At 38.7% G+C, this 22,326-nt stretch overlaps 1 long non-coding RNA gene across 3 annotated transcripts in view; it reads right to left on the reverse strand.

Annotated features, from left to right (window-relative positions):
- Window positions 1–17,841, reverse strand: part of LOC309662426 — a 408,402-nt gene extending 390,561 nt beyond the window's left edge. For 2 of the 3 annotated variants that reach the window (XR_014264662.1, XR_014264664.1), the window contains exons 1-2: window positions 5,818–7,472; window positions 3,374–3,516 (exon numbers count right to left, since the gene is read on the reverse strand). This is a non-coding gene — a long non-coding RNA (uncharacterized lncRNA). Of the gene's footprint in view, window positions 1–3,373; window positions 3,517–5,817; window positions 7,473–13,937 lie in introns of those variants that run through there. The other variant, XR_014264663.1, reaches the window with a different exon arrangement.
- Window positions 17,842–22,326: the final 4,485 nt, after the last annotated feature.

Here is a 22,326-nt window from a genome sequence, read left to right on the forward strand (position 1 = left end):
ATAGCACTTCAGGATTCCTAGGCCAGATGCCTCTGCCTTCCAGTCTATTCATCCTTGCATGCTGGCCCGGAGAAGACTTACCTACACACTTACCCCAAAAAAGCAAGTAACCTTGATTTTTCAGAAGTCCACCTGACACTTGTGTTCATGCTCTACAGTATTTAAAGCACTAATGTCTCATCAATGTTGGCTCACAAACTTATTTTGTATTTACTCCTTCTTTTTAGATCTATACTCTTTAAGCGGAAGCCAATTTTTCTTTTCATAGTTGAAAATTGTTTTCAAAATAATAGCAAATAACTCATATCCCAAAAGCTTTTTGCTAAGAAGTTTTAAAAATGAATGATAGGTTATAATTTATATCTTACCTGCATTGACACTTGAATATCTGGAAACGATAGGCAGTACCAAATTAAAATTTTTGTGACATACATGTGAAACCAATTAATAATGATTCCCCCAACATCAGTAATAACTCAGATGGCTTATATTGAAATCACCAAGAGGATTTAAAAGTGTATCTTTAGGGAAGTCATCTAACCTCTTTAGATCTTAGCTTTCTCTTCTGAAAATGAAAAGACTGAATGATTTGATCTCTTTAAATCCTTAACAATCCCAAACACTTTGACAGAGAAGGAAGGAGGAGGACTTGAGCTACCAAGTGGGCAGGTAAAAAGGGAAGATTGGAAAGGTCACTGATGACAAAATTCATAATTTGGTGCCGAGACTTGGCCTGGCAAGCAGTGCTGAGAACTGGTAAATGTTCTGAGCTTATCTTCAAGATTAGGAGACGGAGTCAATCAAAAGGATTAATTTTTGTAAGTTTGAAGGCCCCTAAAGAGAGGCAGGAAATTCAACCCACTGATCTTGAGACCCCCTGTTGCCCTGTGATGGTATCTGTCTCAGATGAGGGGCCAACTCCGACCTTTTGTGAAGGAATCTTCCCTGCGTGCTTCTCTCCTATAGCCAGACCTTTGAATTTCAGGAGAAAGGGGACCTCTGGCCTTAAATAGGCCATCTTGAGAGCCCAGCCACGGATTTCTGCAGCATGCAGCAACTTCTCACACAAAGATTAAGCCTCTTGCCTAATGCCTCTTTGTACATGGTGGAAGCAAACTTGGTTTGAAATTTTTACAAAAGAGTAAATGGGAATTTTACTTTTTCTTAATCCCTCTTATCCCTTTCAACTCATAATATGGAAGTAAAGAACCTGGAGTTTGTGAGGTTCACTCAGGGAGTAATAGAAATACAGTAACACATCAATCCATTCATAGATATACTGGAGAAATTCGTATGACCTTTAATGCCTGGGAAGATTTTTGCCAAAGCCAAGGTCATCTAGAATTTCTCTCTTAAATGCCTTTCATAAAGGTAATCTTGTTCTCCCACCCCTTTCCTTAACCTGCCAGAGACTTTGCTATTTGGATCATCTTTCTCAAGTGTTTGGTGCTTCCTTCAATTTCCTAGAGAGGAAAGATGGATATTTCAATAAAAATTCATGTTCAGGGTATTTCTTCTTTAATGTATTTTGGTGAGTTCTAGATAAATTTCTCTCTCTCTTTTTAATATATTTATTACCCATTTCCCATCCTTTAGTGAATAGATAGAATTATTACATTATTATAAAAGAGAATTTTCAAAGTTTATTCTTCCATATTCTCCATTATTGGGAATAATTATCAATATTTATTAAATGTTAAGGTTGGAAAAGGCATAACACATCATAAATTATAACAATTTTCAGAGGAAGAAACTGAAACTTGGAGAAGTTAACTGACATCTGAGATTGTTAATAAAAGACACTTGATCTTTTGACTCTTAGTCCAGTGCTATTTCATTACAATAAAATGCCTTATTTTAGATGAAACCGTGGATTGCCAAAGTCAATAGGAAACTTGGAAATGAACTATGCCATGCTTCTCCTTTCCCAATAAGGACACTAAGGACTCCCCAGTGCCCTTCGGGTCCCCTTTTGTATTCACCAAGCAAGACCTACCTGACTGGAGGAGGAGATGCAGACCTTGAGTAGAAGATAACAGACATGTGAACCCAAGACAACCAAAGGAGAGCTGCTTCCTCATCCATATCGGCCTTCACACCCCCAAAATGCACCTCTCCTTAGTGTACCTTCACTTTCAAAGGAGTATTGAATAACACTATGGGAATTCTGGCACCGTATAGATGAGTGGGGTAGAGATCTTTAAGGTAAGTGATGCCTTAAGATTCTTCCCACCATCTCATGGAAATCACACCCAGCTCCATCTCTGTGAAAGGCCTACCTGAGTACAACCACAACTGCTTTCCCAACCCTGAGCCATGCCAAAAATATTAAGACAATCAAAATCAATATTGTCAATGTGATTCGTGACTGCCCGTGGGTAAATGGCTAGAGACAAAACTGACATTTCGGGCTTCCCTGGTGGCGCAGTGGTTGAGAGTCTGACTGCCAATGCAGGGGACACGGGTTCGAGCCCTGGTCTGGGAGGATCCCACATGCCGCGGAGCAACTAGGCCCATGAGCCACAATTACTGAGCCTGCGCGTCTGGAGCCTGTGCTCCACGACAAGAGAGGCCACAACAGTGAGAGGCCTGCGCACCGCGATGAAGAGTGGCCCCCGCTCACCACAATTAGACAAAGCCCTCGCACAGAAACGGAGACCCAACACAGCCAATAAATAAATAAATAAAGTGTAAAAAAATTTAAAAACAAAACAAAACAAAAAACTGACATTTCATTTGGCCATAGTAATGCTTCCAAAGTGTAAATGACCTATGGTACACAACTGATTGCTATGCACAATACGAATCTACTGTTCTCATTCTTTCTTTTGTGGCTATAGTTACTTTCCTTCATTTGTTCAGACAAGGAATATACATTATTTATCCATACTCCACTAAGCTCAGTGGTAGGTCCTGGAGTACAATTTTGAATAAGACAGATATGATTCCTGACATATTTGTCACAAGAGGGAATTTCAGAATAAGAAAGCACATTACAGGAGGACAAAACCACTGGGGATTCAGGGAAGACTTCCCTAAAGGAGCAACATTAAGCTGAAACTTTGAAAGAATTAATAGGAGTTAATGAGTCACTGAGCAGGAGGAAAAGTGTTTTAAGCAGATGGAACAGCATATGCAAGAGCCCAGAAACAAAAGGGAATGTGGCGCGGTTAAAAAAGCAGAAAAGATCCTAACAGTTGGAACGGTAGGAGTGACAATGAAATACTCATGGATTATGACTGTCTAAGAAAAATATGTTTAAAAGAGGAAAGAACCTAGATGTGCAATTGGAATTGCTACCTGAGTGGCCCATGCACAAACCCTGGTGCTCCCCGGGTAGCTGGGGTGCAGCGATCCCCACTTCAACTGATACCTGATGTGGAAGACTTGTCCTGGTTCAACCTCTTCTATCCCCCCAGGTAGGCTTCCTCCTTGCTTCTTGCAGCAGGAGCATTCACCCAGTCCTCTGAGGTGGATCTTCAGCCAATTGGATCAGGTCTGGCCACCCTGTACGGACTGCAGGGACCCAGAAGAACAAATCACATCTATGTCACACCAAGCAGTCAGTTTGAGGGCTTCTCTTCTCTCCGCCTGACATAGCTCTCCAACTCTCCTCTCCCCCTCCCAAGTAGTCACAGACATCAGGTTAGCAGAAGTCTAAATAAGGACAAGATGCCAATCTTTGTTTCTTGCAGGCACCTCCAATTTCTACAAGTAATTATATGGAAGGTCCCTCACTTAACGTGTATGAAGAATACTTCCCTTCCCTCTCCTATGGGAAGAAAAGGGGAATAAAAACCTCAACTCTCTCTCCTCCCCGGATTAACAAATGGCTCCACTTCCACAGGTCTCCACTCTCCCCTCAGCCATTTCTCCTCTCTTCCCTCAGCCGTTTCTCCTCTCTTCTCTATCTTCCTGTGCCACCCGCCCTCCACAAGTCTTCTGCTTATAAATTAGGAAAAGAGGAAGATGAATTATGCATACATAATCCATAGATGTGTAAGGAAAGCTCTGATTACAGATTTCTTCCCTATCACCATTTCCCACTGGTCTATTACCAAAAGGTGAATTCACCAAATGTACATCCTTAAATCCTTAAACTCTGAAGCAGGCCAACACTTGACAATAGGCTGTTCCTTTAAAACCTCTTGCCTCGGGGACCACAGAGATCCTTGCTCAATCATTTTAAAGCAATCTTGATTCCAGAAGATGTTGACCTATGGAATTAGTTTCCTTTTTAACTCCCCTTCTTCTGCCCCCTCATTTGCCTCTGATGTTTCCTGACGTTGATGTGTTTTCAGGATTCCAATTCTGGTATCCACGCCATTCTGCTCCTGGTGTCTTTTGTCCTGACACCCTGTAATTGAACTTAGCTTAACCCTCCAACTCCCCTCCTGCCTCCCAGGCTTCATGTTGATCTTCTCTTTCCCTGATACTGGCCCCCAGGATATCTCTGATTTATATTTTAGCCTTGCAGATTCCTGGTATTAATCTTCAGAGTTAGGGCACAAGAAACTCTCTGGAATTCCCAAAATCAAAGCATCATGTATTGTTCATAACATTTTATGTTTTTATTTTAAGTAAAACTGAATGACCATAATAATAAACAGAAAATTGTTTTTCTGATAGAGTTTTTCTATTAAACTGCCACAGGTTTTCTGGTAAAAAAGTTAATAATAAATAATAAACTCATGATTTGTTAATATTATGAAGCTATATATATATAAAATTCACTAACAGAAAAATGATCTCTATATGATATAAACATTTGATAACTGAGAACATTAGAAGGAATCATCAGTACAAAAATGCCAATTAAAAACCATTTTAAAAGTTAAAAGGCAATACCATAAAGATTTAATATTTAAAAGTTGTTACCCTTAAAAAGAAATTTTAAACACGCAAAGCATTAATGACCCTATCAAATAGTCTTGACCTTTGTTCCACGACAAATATTCCAGACGTAGAAAATCTTTCATTTTGCATTGTTCAGAATGCACCCAAAAGCACGTTCAAGCTGGGTGTTTGGGTGCAAATTACTTCATATGAATAATTATTTTTAAATGATGAAAATATTTTGTCTGCTTGCTCTGATTTTGGTTTTGCCCCTGAAAGTGATATTGCTTTTGCTAATTTAGATTTTAGATTGGTTTTTGACTTGTCTGTGTATTGAACGCGCTTCGTTTTTTCTTTGTATTTTTACTGTTAAAGTATTTACAAAGAACTGTAGCCTCCAGTGAATATTCAAACACTGAAAAACTCCAGGAAGATTATTGGGTAGTATTCAAATAAGGTAATATTTGAATCACCTAGCAAAGTTAGCACTACGTGTACACTCACACGTCACAATTTCCAATTTAAAGAGTTCTTTTCTTCCAAAATTTGTCTCATGGAAAGCACTCATAGGACTTGTATAAAATATACTAGGTGCATAAACTTATTAATATTTGTTTTATTTGCAAGAATGGCTGTGTTAGCAATAGAGCAATAAACACACACTTATAACTGGGCAAAAACTACAAGCAAAACTGACTGAAGAAATGGTGACCACTTCTCTCCTCCTTATTCCAATTCAGTTTCTGGTGCCCTCACCTCCCTTGTCAGTATTTCCTGCTTTTGACTTAACATCAGTGGATTCCTTCAAACCAGGAACATCTTGATTATTAAGCTTTCGTTCTCATGGGAGAATTATAATGCTTTTTCTCGTTTTCCTGAATTCTGAACTGATTTTTTTTTCCTGAGGACTTGTCCCAGCAAAGCCCATTAAGAATTCCCAGGAAATAAAAATAGAATCTGGGTAATAAAATGAAGTCTAACCTGTTTTTTTTTCCTTTGTGCTGAGTCTAGCTGCACTTCCTCATAGGGGCCCGTATGCAGAGGCCTCGCGCCAGGCCCTTCAGACCAGAGTTCCTAGTGCGGAAACGGCTGCGCCCGAAACCTCAGCTCGCTGGACCTCGGGCAGGAACGCTGCGCATGACACCTCCGTTCGAGACGACTGACGGCAGTGGGCCGTGTGCAGAGACGCTGAGCCCGGCACTGCGATCCGGAGCCCAGAGCAGCACAGCTGCGCTTGCGCAGACCAGTGAGAGCTCCGCCTCCTTTCCCGGCTGACCAGAACCCTATCCTGTCGGGGAGACGGCGAGCGTATCTAGAGCTTCAGAGCAGGCCCTCGCACCTCTCCATTCTTTGATCAAAGAAAAAAGCTTTCCTTTGCTTCTGAACTGAATTCAGTTTCCTTCTACTGGCAGAAGGACCCTTGTTGGGGCCCAACTCGAAAGGGTCAGTAACAGATTCAGGATTTGAAAAACGTAAATTTCCTGAGAACTATTGGAAAGGAATTCCTTCATGGAAATCAGGTCTCTTATAGGCCAACACCTGGCCAATGCATGTCAAGGTTTATTTTTATATTTTTTATTTTTTTTAATTTTATTTATTTATTTATGGCTGTGTTGGGTCTTCGTTTCTGTGCGAGGGCTTTCTCTAGTTGCAGCAAGTGGGGGCCACTCTTCGTCGCGGTGCGCGGACCTCTCACTATCGCGGCCTCTCTTGTTGCAGAGCACAGGCTCCAGACGTGCAGGCTCACGGGCCTAGTCGCTCTGCGGCATGTGGAATCTTCCCAGACCAGGGCTCGAACCCGTGCCCCCTGCATTGGCAGGCAGATTCTCAACCACTGCGCCACCAGGGAAGCCTGCATGTCAAGGTTTAAATGATAAAATAAAATAAGGAGTTTTGTTTTCTAGTAAATGGAATTTGCTAAGTAGAAATATAATCCAGTTTTGAACATGAAAACGTAAACCTCCCAAACTTTTTCATGTCATAGAAAGTGTGTGGGACACATATTTGCAGTACACTGAGGTACCAGAGGAGGCTGCCCTCTGGTGTCTGTCACCCCAAGGCCATCCAGCCTTCCTGGGGACGGAGATCAAAATCTTAGCGTGCCAGTCAGCTACCTCTGCCATGTGACCTGGGTGTCTGCCCTTGGAAGGGGGGTAGGGGCAGGGAAAAGGACCATACTAAGATAGGCAGGCGCCAGGCTCAGAGCCAAGCTCTGGCCCTGAGAAAGGAATCAACAGCAAGACAAGAGGGAAAGGCAGTGATTTTACAGAGAGTGATTCTGACATGAACTAGCCAGCTGCTTATTCACCCAGGTGTATACTAGTTGGGTGTTAATGGATTGCAAATGTTTTGGTTTGGTTTGGTTTTTTTTCAGTTTTTTTATTTTTTGCATGTAAACTCATTATATTGTTGTTAATAATTTATGTTGGCATACCCTACTTGTATGTTCAACTGGCCAGTAGATGTAGGTCAGACTTAACTGCCAGAGGGGGCTCCTTGAGAAATAAATGAGTGTCCTGGACCCTGGGGTTATAAAAAGAGGTATCTGCAGGTATGTGTAAGAAGGGGAGGAGCTGGGGACTTCCCTGGTGGCAGTGGATAAGAATCTGCCTGCCATTGCCAGGGACACGGGTTCCATCCCTGGTCCGGGAAGATCCTACACGCCGGGGGCGGGGAACGAAGCCCGTGTGCCACAACTACTGAACCTGCGTACCACAACTACTGAAGCCCACGCACCTAGAGCCTGTGCTCCACAACAAGAGAAGCCACCACAATGAGAAGCCCGTGCACTGCAGCGAAAAGTAGCTCCTGCTCGCCGCAACTAGAGAAAGCCCGTGTGCGGCAACGAAGACCCAATGCAGCCAAAAATTTAAAAAAAGAAGGGGAGGAGCTGACCCATGGATTCTTTTCTCTTGACTCTGTTCCAACACTAAAGCTGTGGAGTCCAAACTGATTTCACTCCATTCCTGGGAACCTGAAGCTCAGAGAACAGTTCCTTGGGGTAATCACAAGCTTCTGTTTGCCCATGAATTGCCTTAACCAACTGGTCATGTCAGCTGTTTGGCAGCACACACCTTTCACAGCCCAAGAAGTGCTTTGTGGAATTAAAGTCCCAGGAGCCCACAGCAGTTCCTCAGGAGATGACCCACAAGCAGAGAAATCCAACTATTTGGCACCAACTTACACTCAGAAAGAAAATCGTTAGAACTAAGTTGATATATCTCTAACAAGTGGTTCTCAGCTCTGGCTGTACATTAGAATTTCTGAGGAGTTTTAATGCTGATGCCTGGGCCCTATATCCCCCCACTTCTCAGAGACTCTGATTTAATTAGTTTGGGGTGACTCCAGGGCATCACAATTCTTTTAAAGCACTCCAAGTGATTCTATTATACAGCCAAGATTAAGAACAGCCACTCTAATAGGGTCTTCACAAAAAGATGCTAGCCTTTCCTATTACCCAGGTAGCTACATATATAACAAGAATATTCTACTTCTTATTTGGTTCACATCAATGTATTTAAAAGAAGTACTACTATTACTCACATATTTAATACATGTCAACTTGTCTCACAGTCGTGTAAAGATGCTTCCTCTTCCCTCAAGAAACTAACAATCTAAATAACAGCATTTGATCAATGGCAAATTGGACTCAACAATAGGTTACAAAACGGGATGTTTAGATTAGATGTTAGAATTTCTGGGCAGCAAGTTTTCTAAGATGCTGGAATTTATTACAAAAAGAGCCCATGGAAACTTCTCTCCCAAAATTGTAGAAAATAGACTATGGACGATTTTTCTCATCAGGGTTTGAGGGCAGATCCACTTGAAGAACAAAGACATGAAGAGTTCAAATATGCAGCACTTCCTAAAATGATTTGGCCATGGAAGCTTCCTTTCCCCCAGAATATCCCAATAGCTGATCTGTGGATATTCAGAGAAAGGTGTCAAGTCTATAACTGTGGATAAATGTCCAGACATCCTTACTTCTCCAATTAAGAAGTCTTCTCCCTTCAGATAGCAGAGCCTTGGACGTTATGTGAAACACCGGGAATTGTTTAGAGATTAAACTTAAAATGACTAGTGCAATTTTGTGCAAAATCAGACCTTGTGTGTGAGCACAAATTCAAGCAAGAGCAGTTGACACAAGTTTAAGAAATATTTATAGAAGAAAACATAAAATTGAGAAAGTATAGCCTTATCACTTTTCTGCCTACATATTTATAGGAGAAAAGTCCAGTGGTTTTTTGGACATAAAAGCAGAGAGATGCTGGAAAGTTTAAGGTAGATGAAAGAGCTTTAGGAAAAATATATACAAAAGTTCTGAAATGGTAATACAGGCATAAGGAATAAGGGACATACCAGAATTAGGCTGATAGTACCTCAGAGGTATTTCTGGTTTTATACATTCATTGAAAAAAAAAGAAAAAAACTTTAATGATATATTTAAGGAGAACTCAGTTTTACACAAATGATTTGTTGAGATGAAGATTTTCCAAGTCCTAAACATCAGTACTGTGGGGATAAGGTCAACCTGTAGATACTTTATATAACAGCATGGCCAGAAGTAGGAGGAAGACTTGGGATGTACAAAACATTAATATTTCGTGTAAAAGAAAGTTTGGATACTTTTTTTGGATACCAAGTAGAGTCTACAAAGATGATAAGGAAAGACAGAAGCAGGCAGTCAGTCTGGGGCCATAGGTTTTAGTCAGAAGGGAATGTGCTAGGGAGGCCAAGGCTGAAATACACTCAAGTCCCAGACTCAACAGTCCTGACTCTCCTCAGTAACCAAAGTACCAAGAGAAATCTCAGATTTGATGCACAATATCACCTTGGAGTTGCAGAAAAAGATAGGAAAGTTATGAAAATCGGAAACTTTCTGCCTCAAACATGAATTTACTAAAAGTCTACCTATGAACTTTGGTACTAAAGAGAAGAATCACTGCTGATTGAAATAACTGAATTATTTTACATCATGGATGAAAATTCTCATTAAACCACCCCTTTAGTATGTTTATTACACAGTCAAACTACTAATACCCTTTTCTGGTATACAGAATTGTGATGAAAGGCAAAAACTCAAGATATTTGGACTTAATATAATTTTCCTCAATTACTGGAAATATCTGCAGAGTTAAATGGAAACTGGAAATCAGCATGTGTCAGATCTATTTCTGAAGCTGAAAACACCGCTGAAATTTGGGTTTCTTAAGGTCCTAATCTACAAAATTGTAATAACAACATAGGCCTCCCTCTTACATCGCCTGGGAGAGTGAAAATTAATGAGTTATGTCTATAGTACTCTACAAGGTTTTTTAAAATATTTATTAAAAATGAAGATTATCATACTGAGTAAAGTAAGTCAGACACAGAAAGACAAGTATTATATGATATCAGTTATATGAGGAATCTAAAAAATAGTACAAATAAACTTATTTACAAAACAGAAACAGTCTCACAGACATAGAAAACAAACTTATGGTTACCAAAAGGGAAAGGGGTGGGGGAGGGATAAATTAGGAGTATGAGATTAACAGATACACACCACTAAATATAAAAAAGACGAACAACAAGGATTTACTGTATAGCACAGAGAACTATAGGCAATATCTTGTAATAACCTATAAAGGAAAAGAATCTGAAAATATACATATATATGTATATATGTATAACTGAATAACTTTGCTGTATACTTGAAACTAATACAATATTGTAAATCAACTATACTTCAATAACAAAATTAAAACATCACAAATTTTAAGAGCAATATACAATGATTCTTTTTTATCAAACTAAAAACAAAATTCTCCCAAAACATATACAAACCCATGCCAATATACATATCTTTACTTGTTGAAAGACACTAGAAGAGGAAAAGGAAAGATCACTTTCCTTCCAGAAACTCCTCTCCAAAGTTTAGCAGTGGGGATGGTCAGTTCAGTTATGGAAGCTTTAATAAAATGAGGTATCTTGATATTCTAATCATCACCCTATCAATCCATCTGAAAGGATATGGAACTATTGAACTCAGAATTTCAGAGGGTATGGGTCTTTTTGCTCATCTAGTTCAAACCTACCTTGACAAATAAGAAATATAAGGGTACTACAGAGGACCCAAGGTCACAATAAATGGGAGAAATCAGTTTAATCCAGTCCTCTTTCTCTTTCCTCAAATAACCTTCTCATAGCTCTGATAGAACTATGATTATCAAAATACATAGAATATTTTAGAGTAAAGTAAGCCAATGCTGTAAATCCCTCATTGCAAATTTCCTTCACAAACATTTGCTTGAAGAATTATGCTAGAGAAAAGTTATATTAGGAAACTAGAAAAGCACTGGTGTCACACTTCTAAATGACATTATTTTAAAAGGTGCCCTTCAATTTTATTTTGTCCATCATTAATTTTTATGGCACTTTTCATAAAAGGGGTAAAAGGTTTCAATATTGTATATTTTAGCCTTATGACATGACACATCAGTATCATGCTCCCACTTCTTTAAAACAATGAAATATGCTTATTCATCTTTCCATCATGCACTAAGTCCAAGAAAGTGGTTTTCACAAATAGGTAATAAATATAATCTTTGAAACAACTATTATTAATGAACATTTGTGTTCGTGTGAGTTCTCCAAAAGCAAACACCAAGAGGCAATGATTTTATTAGGAGAAACATCTATGAGAGAACATGAGGAGGGAGTCAGGAAGGGCTGGGAGAGCCTTCAGACCACAATGCAAGTGAAAGAGAAGGAAGCAAGGTTGGGTGGAAGAGTCCTAGACAGCCCTGCTGCATAATGAAGGCTCAACAAGGCCAAGGCCGTCAAGGTGTCCTTGAGACAAAGCGACCATGCTGAGGAGGCTCCTGTCTTCCAGGAATGAACCTTCCTTACTCTTCCCTGATGCATCCAGTCATTGGCTAGGAGCAGCCTACACATGGCCTCGTTGCCAGTGCTTTGGTGGATTTCAGATCACAGAAGCGGATGTTCTCGGTTCGTCGTGCTCCCTGTAACTGGATGTCTGCAAGTCGCCTTCCTGTGGCCGCTATGGCACCCATCACGCACCAGACCTTGGATCAAGTAGTTTATATACATATATCCTTCTGCATCACAGCAACCTTGTAAGGTAGTATAATCACCCCAGCTTCACCCCTGAAGGAATTTATATTCAGAGAGGTTCACTAATTTCCTTCCCAAATAAGTTAGTGCGGAGTGGAAATAGGATTCAACTCAAGGTCTATCTGGATCCAAAGCTTATGTATTTATTGAATGAATTAATTAATGTGTAAATAAATTAAGGGGAGTGTCCTAGATGTATGGGAGGCTTAAAAAGACAAGTGCATATAGACATTTAAAGTTGACACACCAAAAAGTAAACCATAAAGTCACTCAGCTAGTAGGTAATCAAAATATATTTTAAAAAATAGATTTCCCACCTGATTTTTCCCTCTACTAAGTTCTACTCTTTTTGTGTAGTTTGAGTTTTTATTATACCTATATGTACATATTTTATGAGGGAAAGTGAAGTTCTACCTCACAAGAAGCTCAACTTTGCCCACGGTTTCAGTCCTACTTATAAAACCAAATAATTAAAATTATATGCAATGTACCACAATGTTCATTGCAGCATTATTTACAATAGCCAGGACATGGAAGCAACCTAAGGGTCCATCGACAGATGAATGGATAAAGAAGATGTGACATATATATACAATGGAATATTACTCAGCCATGAAAAGAAACGAAATGAGTTATTTGTAGTGAGATGGATGGACCTAAAGTCTGTCATACAGAGTGAAGTAAGTCAGAAAGAGAAAAACAAATACTGTATGCTAACACATATATATGGAATCTAAAACAAACAAAAAAGTGGTTCTGAAGAACCTAGGGGCAGGACAGGAATAAAGACACAGATGTAGAGAATAGACTTGAGCACACTGGGAGGGGGAAGGGTAAGCTGGGGCGAGAGAGTGGCATTGACATATATACACTACCAAACGTAAAATAGATAGCTAGTGGGAAGCAGCCACATAGCACAGGGAGATCAGCTCGGTGCTTTGTGACCACCTAGAGGGGTGGGATAGGGAGGGTGGGAGGGAGACGCAAGAGGGAGGGGATATGGGGATATATGTATACATATAGCTGATTCACTTTGTTATACAGCAGAAACTAGCACACCATTGTAAAGCAATTATACTCCAATAAAGATGTTAAAAAAATTTTTTTAATTAAAAAAAATTATATGCAAATTCACCTGTGTATTTCAAGAGAGGAAGAGTTCCTTACACTATGACCTATATTTGTTCAGCTCCATGGAAACCATTTCATTCCATTATCCACACACAATTTACATAAAACGAAGGGGAAAAAGGTAAGAGATGTGAAGTGTCACAATCTGAAAGGAAACAGTAGGACAGCATTCACTACTGAGAAGTGGAGGGGAACCCAGAGGTATCTACTGAGACTGTGCCCATTAAAGACCTATCCATTTGTAATTGTGACTGTCTCTAATAGCATGAGATAGAGTGAAAAGAAAAATCCATACTCCTTCCTTCCACAACAGGCATCTGGACAATTCAGATATCCTTGATCAAGCTGCTGAATCTTGTTTACACAAAAACAAGTGGTGTTGAATTGCAAAATAACAATAAAAACGATACACACACACACCAAAAAAAGCACATCATTTAAATGTTACTTATTCGACCAAAAGAAAATAGAAAAAGAAGGAATAATCCAAATGACTCAGTCCTCAATCCTACTACTGCTTGAAATACTGTAATTGAAGGAAAGTCATGAAATATTGCTTGAAGTATATAGTTACTTGCTTCAATTGTTCACTTCCTTATGCCATAGAAATCTGGCCATCCCACAAATAGACTGCCAACCGTGTGCTCAGGAAGGTAAGCCTAGGCTGCCACCCCCCATATTTGATTGTTCCATAAATACTGATTGCATAACACCTTCTCTTTAAAAAGAAGTGGTTCTTTGAACATTATTTTTCCATGGAGTTTACTGTTGTGAAGCATGAATAAGTTCTATGCCTCTTTCTGCCCAAGAAAAATGGTTCTTGCGGTGGAAAAATAAAGAACACGTATACTGACCTTGAGAATGTTTGCTCTGTGTGTGTATTCCACTTGAAGTAAAATGGTCCTGGATTTGGATATCACTGAGCTGAGAAACAGGCACACTGTGCCCTTAGAGTAAAGCTGATTTAGCACTGACACTTCCCTATTTGCCAAACCAAAGCTGTTGCACAAATCACTCACTCTATAAAGGGGAAGGGGGAAAAAACTGCTTTGTCCAGTTTTTCTGCCTCAGGGCTGAATCAGATACACCTCAGCTTCAACTATAAACCTCTCCCAGGATGTGAACTCCTAACCGTAACATCAGCAACCTTGTCTGGGACAAGTTACATTTTCAAGGAGTGACAGCTTGAGGCAACTATTCCAACCCTTTTACCAAAAAGCATAGTGAATTACATACTTCACGTAAATTGATTTAGAAAAGGATTTCTTTCCCGGTTATATTTCTAGTTTTGTGCGGTTAGGAAATTTAGTGGATAAGAGGGTGCAAAATCTGTTGAAGTGTTAATGATTGTTGTCTTTTCTAAATGACCTCCATAAGCACCTGTTTTCTAAATTAACAGGGAATAAAGGTTGTATGTGTCTATAAACATTTTCTAGTTTTTGGATTAACAGATTTTTAAATACATATATGGCAGTTAACCAAAACTATAATTTATTCTAACTGGTAGAAAAATTATCTGTTTATAATCTGAATATCATGTACTACTTTCATCATTGGTAATTCTCCTGGAAATAAAATGATCATCTCAGCTGTAGTTTTCATTTTGAATGATGACAACCATCCTACTAAAGCAAAGAATGTTTTGTTTTTCTTCTTAAAAAGGAATTTAAATAGTTACTATAGCAATAAAATGCAATTGTGATTGAGGGAAAATAATAAGAAAACTTGCCAACTAAACTGATAAACAATGAAGATTTCTACCAAACTGACATCAGTTCCAAATGAAACTCTATAACCAATGGTTTCATAAAGTATTTCAAAGCAGAATTATGACAACCATGGCACATAAATGAGGAGAGCCAATAATCCCAGTCAACTTATTTTGTTTTCCTGATTTCACGGCAGGTCAGTTGATCTCCTAAGGACACTTAGGAAGTATTCTTCTCTCCCATTTCAACAAGAAAGGACAACTTCGATGCCAAGCTAAGGGGCTTTCAATTACACTCAGTGTGTAACAAAGGCTTATCAAAAATTTTAATGTGAAACAATAATTTAGGGATCAAATTTGATGAAAGTAAAAAAATAAATTGAAATGAAAAGAATACAGAGGGCAGAAAGATTATTTAGCTAACCAGTAGAACAGTGCCAATTTTAATTAAGAAAGCACTGAGAGTTGAAGAGGGTGATGGGAGAGAGGCAGTGAAACTGCTGAGAACTTAGCAAGTGATTGCATATAGAAAGTGAGGGAGTCAGGAATATAAGAAAGTTTGGGGAGATAGAGAAGAAATTTCATTTTTGTTGGAACATGCTGCATTTAGAGATTTGCAGCAGGCAGTTGACAGCATAGAGCAGAATCTCCAGTAAGATATAAAGCTTGGCAATAACACCATCACTAATTATCCACCTTGAGTGTACCTAATATTGCCAATATGAAGAAGTAAGGAGACTCATGATGATCAAGGGCTGAACCTTGGAAAACACCTACTTTTGGAAGGTTAGAAGGGGAAAATGTCTGAAACAAAATGGTTAACAGGTGTGTGAAAAACCCAGGATGACACCATATACAACTTTATTTGCAAAAGAGTAAAGAATTATTGAGTGATGAGGTACTGGAGGTTGCAAACTTCAAGAAGGGAGTGAGAAAAAAGGCAAAGTAGTTTGAAAAAGTCTGGGGGAAGTTCTCTGAAAACAGAAGTTAAAAGTGTCAATGTCCTGACAGATGCACTAAATATGGCATTGAAGGTACAAATAAAGGCGGGGAGAGGAGAACATTTGTTCCTCAGAACCAAGAAAGAGCAGAAAGAAAGTTTAGACAAATTTCAAGGGAGTAAAACTGAGGGAGTTGGAGATGGAATATCTAAGGTAATCTTAGAGGAAATAGAGTTGGGGAAAGCAGAGAGCATAGGCTGTGGTCTTGAAAGAAGTGAGAAGATTTGGAACATGCATTACAGGAAATAGGAATACTATAAACAATCACTTTAAGTCTGTGCTTTCTTTCATATACTCCCACCATTAGGAAGACATTTTCCCCCATGTATTTCCTTCGTTCATTTAAGATCCTGGTTTGCTTTCAGAATCATTGAATCTGGGGTAATATACTCTGTAACTACGGACTAACTTATGTCCATTCTTCTACAAATTAAGAAATTGAAAACTCTAACCAGTTACTACATTTTAAAGTAAAGGAGAAAAATTAAGGTCTTCATTTCTTGTTTTATTTAAACACACTACCGGGGTATCAGGGAAATTCGTGCTGACTCCTAAGAGAACAGGTGCCCTGGCAAATTACATTCGGCCCCTTCAAATTGCTTCTGTCATGTCAGACTCTATTGTAATACAATATATACCATTGTTTTCTTGCCCTAAATTGTCACATCCTGTTGCTCTGCATGAGTCTGGAAGTGCCAAGTTACTCCCTAAAGAGGGATGTTTTCCAATGGTGGGTCTGTGGCACAGTTTCTTAATAAGAATCTTAGTTCCAGATGAAAGAGCAGATCTGGGAAGTAGGCTTCTAGAGCATGCAAATTGCCAAAAAGAACATTTTAAGTTAAAAATGGAATAGAGGAGGATTTTGAAGTTCCAGCACATGATTATATGTGCATGTGTGACATGAAATCTATCTTTGGAAATGTACAATGAAATCACTTTAGCTAGGATTTAAGTCTTTAGTATTAAAAAGACACCGAATGTTTAGTTAAAAGTGTATTCTATTACCTACCTGACAAAAACACCCAGAATGACAAGATTCCATTAAAGCCAAAAGAAAAATTTTTTCTGGACAGGAATAAGGAAAAGTCTTGTTCCAAGTAACCTAATTGGAAAGCACAGGAACTACAATAAAAAGCCCTCAGGATAGTCAGGGGTAGCCAACACCACTTTTCTCAAAGGAACCAACTTCCTGGAATGATTACAAGAGCCAGAATGGAGATATTAGTTTAACTCGATTTCAAGTCATAATATGTGTGCCATATTCATACTAGGAAGGTAGAAAGAAATACTGAAGAATGATCTATCTGACTCAGCCCTGCCTTCATGAATAGCTAAACATACCATCAAGGAGACACTCTCTTTTCTCCTTTCCCCTCCCCCCCTCCACCTCCTCCTCTTCTTTCTTCTTCCTCTTCCTCTTCTTCTCCTTCTCCTTCTCCTTCTCCTTCTCCTTCTCCTTCTCCTTCTTCTTCTTCTTCTTCTTCTTCTTCTTCTTCTTCTTCTTCTTCTCCTTCTTCTTCTTCTTCCTCTTTTTCTTCTTCTCCTTCTTTTTCTTCTTTTTCTCCTTCTCCTTGTTCTTCTTCTGTCTCTTCTCAGAGATGATCCACTCTAGTATTTATTGCCACAATATTTAAATTCTTCATTCAAACTTAATAAAAATATATCCACTCTAATAGTTGTATAAGTGTTATACTTTAGTTTTCAATGGGAAATAAATTTACATCTTCCCCTTTAAAAAACTAAAACTCCTTTATATAACAAAAGATATTTACTAGCTAAATACCCAAAGATCTTTTCATCTGCTCTGGAGGGCCTATTTCCTTTTACTGTAATGGTTTCTGTTGTTCACCTCTAGGCTAGTAGTCTTTTCTCCACATACCTTTAAAATGCAGTAGCTAAAAACCAGACATACTCAAAGTAAAATTGTAATCATTGTGAAAGTGTCACATTACACACTTATGAGAGCTGTCTCAGGATTGCAGTGACTTTCACTAAGCCTGTAGCCTACAGGTGACTCTGTGCTGAACACTGAGAAAAAAACAGGAAGACAAGGTGGTTTTTTCCACAGGTATAACAAGCTGACAGCAAGAGTTCCTTGATTCTCAAAATGTAAGAAAATTATAGTTTTTAATTCCTTGAAATGTTTTTAATTCCTTGAAATGTGTGGCAGCGGCCACTAGTAGTCCATGGAAATCTCAGAGGTTTTCCTTCCATAAGAACAAGAGAGGCGACTGGCATTGTTGACTGACGGTGTGTTGCCCTGGAGATGACTAGGTGTGACTGGATTCTTGCAGTGTCTTCACATTCGCTCACAGGTCTAAATGCAAATCTTCGTGAAGACCTTGACCAGCAAGACCATCACCCTGGAGGTAGAGCCCAGTGACATCATGAGGAATGTGAAGGCCAAGATCCAGGATAAGGAAGGCATCCTCCCGAACAGCAGAGGCTCATCTTTGCAGGCAAGCATCTGGAAGATGGCCACACTCTTTCTGATCACAACATCCAGAAAAAGTCGACCCTGCACCAGGTCCTGGGCACTTGATCAGACAATATTTTACAGGCCCCCTTGAACTTAGGTGTGGCTACATGACTTAGGTCTCTCCAAAGGAAGATGAGTGGAAGAGATACCTCTCATTTCTGGATCCGAACTTGAAAGAGAATGGGTATGCCTCTTCTGTGCTATCTTTCACTTCTACCTGCTGAAGTCAAATGGCAACAAGGTCTTAGAGCAGTGAATATTTTGTTCACGCAAGAACATCTAACAATGACTAGAGACAATTTTGATTGTCACAAGGGGCGACAGGGGAGTGCTACTAGTTTCTAGTGAATAGAGACCAGGGATACTATTAAACATCCTATGAGGTATAGGACAGCCCCCCAAAACTAACAATGTCAAGGTTGAGAAACCCCATTCTAAGGTATGACAGGCTATAATGTTGAATGAGCCAGGGGTCTTTAGGCACCTGCATAGAGCAGAGCTACACTGCCTGCCTGAACACTGGCCAGGACCACTACTAGAGTAGATATCAATTTCTACTGTGCTGAAACTAAGACATTTTGAGTCCATTTCTTACCACAAACCAGTCTACCCTAATAAGGAGGCTAAATAACATGATTTTCAATACATAAATGATCTTGAGCAACAACACCTATACGTCTATCAACTTTTATCCATTTTTTGGTTCCTTCATGGATATATTGGCATTTTAAAATTCTTTTTCATGTCATGTGTTTACTTCTGCAGGGTGCTATGATTGTTTGTTTTCAGTTTTGTTTGGGTGCATTGCTCCTTCTGAACATACACTCCATCTAGCCAGGAGCCATGCTTCTTGTGCAACAAGATATATATGTATCTATATCTGTATCATAGTATTGTGCCTGTTATGGAGCTGGACCTAATAATTATTTGTTAAGTAAATAAATAGGTCATAGAAAAGAAGACTTGAATAAACTAAAACAGGCTATAAGTTCAGTTTGAGATAAGATATTTCTAGTAAATTAGCTTAAAGTGATCAAGGGTTCATCTTCTAAAAACAAAACTATGGTTGAATAAATCATTCTAGAATTTTCCTTAGAAGTAACCTCATAGTCACCAGATGATAATCTGTAGGATCTGCCTTCTTGTTTTTGAAAAATCAGACATTAGGTAATGAAATCATCTGGTCCTTGCCATTAGAAAAACACTGATTCTCTTGTTTTGAGGAGGTATATTGCAAGCCTTAAAAATGAAATAGTAATCCTGAACAACACCAACAATTCTTGACTGTTTTGAATGAAGAGACAATTTTAAAAAGAAAGTAACAGTCCATAGTCATCATCCTTTTCTAGCTCTAAACAAGGACTTTCACCTGTAGAAAAAAGAGAGTAATAATATATGTGTCACTTTCAGAAGACCTTTAAATGGCAATTAAGAGACACACCTATGATAGGTGATTGATGGCAGGTGTAATGCACAGTTATCTGCAGGATAAAACAAACACCTCAACCAGCACTATGTACACAAGAGACCTTGGTGAATGGAGTGGTGTGTTTAGACAATGATTGCTAGAGAACAGGGTACCCAAGTTTGGCTCATTCCTGGGAAGGATATGCTATCAGGGTTTTAGATTAGGAAAAAGTAATTTCATTGTTGTTTCTTGCTGACATGGAATCCTAACTTCATTTAACTGAGCGATTTTTGTACTTTCTCTGGGCCTACATTCCAATACGAAAAGGAGACATTGATATGCATAGGTTACCGAAAGAACACAAGTAGGCATAGGAAATCTGAATAATCTTCAGTGGCTCAGAATTGAATAGAAGCTAAATGCAAACTCCTTCGTTTGTCATTCAAGCTCTTCTATAGTAAGAATCGAACCTACTTTGACTGAATTAGCTTCACATATTTTTCACCACAATTGAACTCCTTTCTTCACTGTCCTCCAACCACACAGCACAATGTCATTTGCTCAAGCTCTTCTAAAATAGAAAGGCCACTCTTCCCTACTTCACCTATTGAGAGTCCACACAGTCTTCAAAAGTAAACTTAAATCCTATCTCCTCAGTCCAATAAAATCCTCTCCACCATAGCCTGAAACTCTCTCTCTGTCCCCTGAAATCCTATCGTTATTAAGCATGTCTTACTTTGTCATGTTTCTTGCAATGTCATCTTAAAAACGATTATATTAAATAGTACACTAAAATGTTTCTTTAGTTTTTCATGGTGTATATTTTATTTCCCCAGTTACTTTGTAAGTTGTGAGCAAGTTTCATGTGCTACATATTCTATGTAGCATATACATAGAGTGAGCACTCAATAAATACTTAAAGAATTTATTGAAATTAAAACATAAAAGAAAAGGCGATTCCTTAGATTGGTGTCATTTAACAATAATACAATTTGAAAGAATATGTTCTTAAATCCATTTGAACCCCAGCTAAGGACTATGAATACTATTGCTATTGCTACAACTTACTATACTAATATTTATTCATATACCACTTTTAGTGATGTAAATTATATCCAAAGGGCATGTTCTGACCTTAAGTAGATAATTTGGTGTGAGTTCCATTGTGTTTGTTTAACCAACTTGGTGCAATGCCCAGTAGAACAACCAGGATGATTCTGGAGCCTTAGTACCTGTTATCTGGTGCTGATGCAGCTATAACCTAAATTAACCTTTGTTCCCAAGTGCTTCCTTACTTGCAAAAGTTGAATTGAGTTCTCTCCAGAGCTCCAATGTTATCCTAAGCTAAAGTCATTTTTAAACACAAAAGGTCACCTCATACTTTACATGAACCATAAAGTATTCTGAACCATGGCCCTTATAAACAGAAATTTTTGACAGATTTTTTGAAGATACTTAAAAAGAAAGACTGCATCTGAGTTTTCATGCCGATGACCCACACTGAACTCTCAGTTTCATGTTAGATCATCGTATGATACAGTATTTGATCTTCCAATATCTTCAGAAGAAACTTCCTAAATAAGACACTGAGGAAAATATGGTGCTATACTAAAACACCATCATTTAATATTTATATTCATCAATTTCTGCACAGATCAAACATTGTAAATCCATGATTTACAATCAGGAACTAAGATAAAGAAAAAATTCTCTGAGTATAGCACCGAATAAGTACTTCCAATCCACAATGAATATATGTCATAGTAGAATGCATCCAATTCAAAATATATTTATTTAGGGCCTTTCCATAGTCAGTTTATTTTAATATAAGTTTGCCACCTTTTATTATTCTGATGATCGGAGTTTACCTATTTATGGGTCTAGGAGCCCTCGCTGAATTGTGACTATAAAAACTTAATAATAATATAAACACATAATCCTCTCTCAAGAACACAGAAATGTTGAAAGTAGGGAAATATTATATTAATAACACAGCAGTCCCTTCTGCCTTGCCCAACCCCCATGGCAAGCATTCTAGAGAACGTGACTGTTCAAACTGCACGACAAGAGAAAGTCAGACACAACTGGCAACTTCTAAAGAAAGGGAAATTGAGGATTAGTGTGTGTCCAGTTCTTGCGTAATTTTGTCATGGGAGACAGCAAATTTGCATGTTTCCAAAGTAAACCACAGGAGCTACTGTTGCCCTTCCCCTCTGTTCCACATGCAGGCTGATGATGTAGAGAGATGTCAGTGCACCTGGAAAGAGACCAGCTTTAACTTTTTAAGGAGCATATAACTGAGCCTTCATTGTAATCAAGACCAGATCAGAATTCTCTTGTGTAGGAAAAGAACACATGAAGCAGCACTGCTCTCTTTTTCATTATGTACAAATTTCCCTTATATTTAATCCCAAACTACATTAAATCCCATATAAGAAAGATATGTGTAATTTAAGTGAGGTTATTTTAAGGGTAAAAAATCAAATGAAGGCAGAGCTGGACAAATCAAGAAAGTTGCAACTCATCTTTGGCAAACAAGAGAAGTAAAAGTCTGAAAGTCATCTCTCAGTGTAGAGATTGTGACCCTCGGTGCCCATTTTTGTGCAGCAATAGAATAACAGGACAAAGCAAACCTTATGCCTCAGGC

This window comes from Balaenoptera physalus, assembly GCF_965194825.1.
Source record: "Balaenoptera physalus genome assembly, chromosome: 6".
NCBI classification, from domain to species: Eukaryota; Metazoa; Chordata; class Mammalia; order Artiodactyla; family Balaenopteridae; genus Balaenoptera; species Balaenoptera physalus.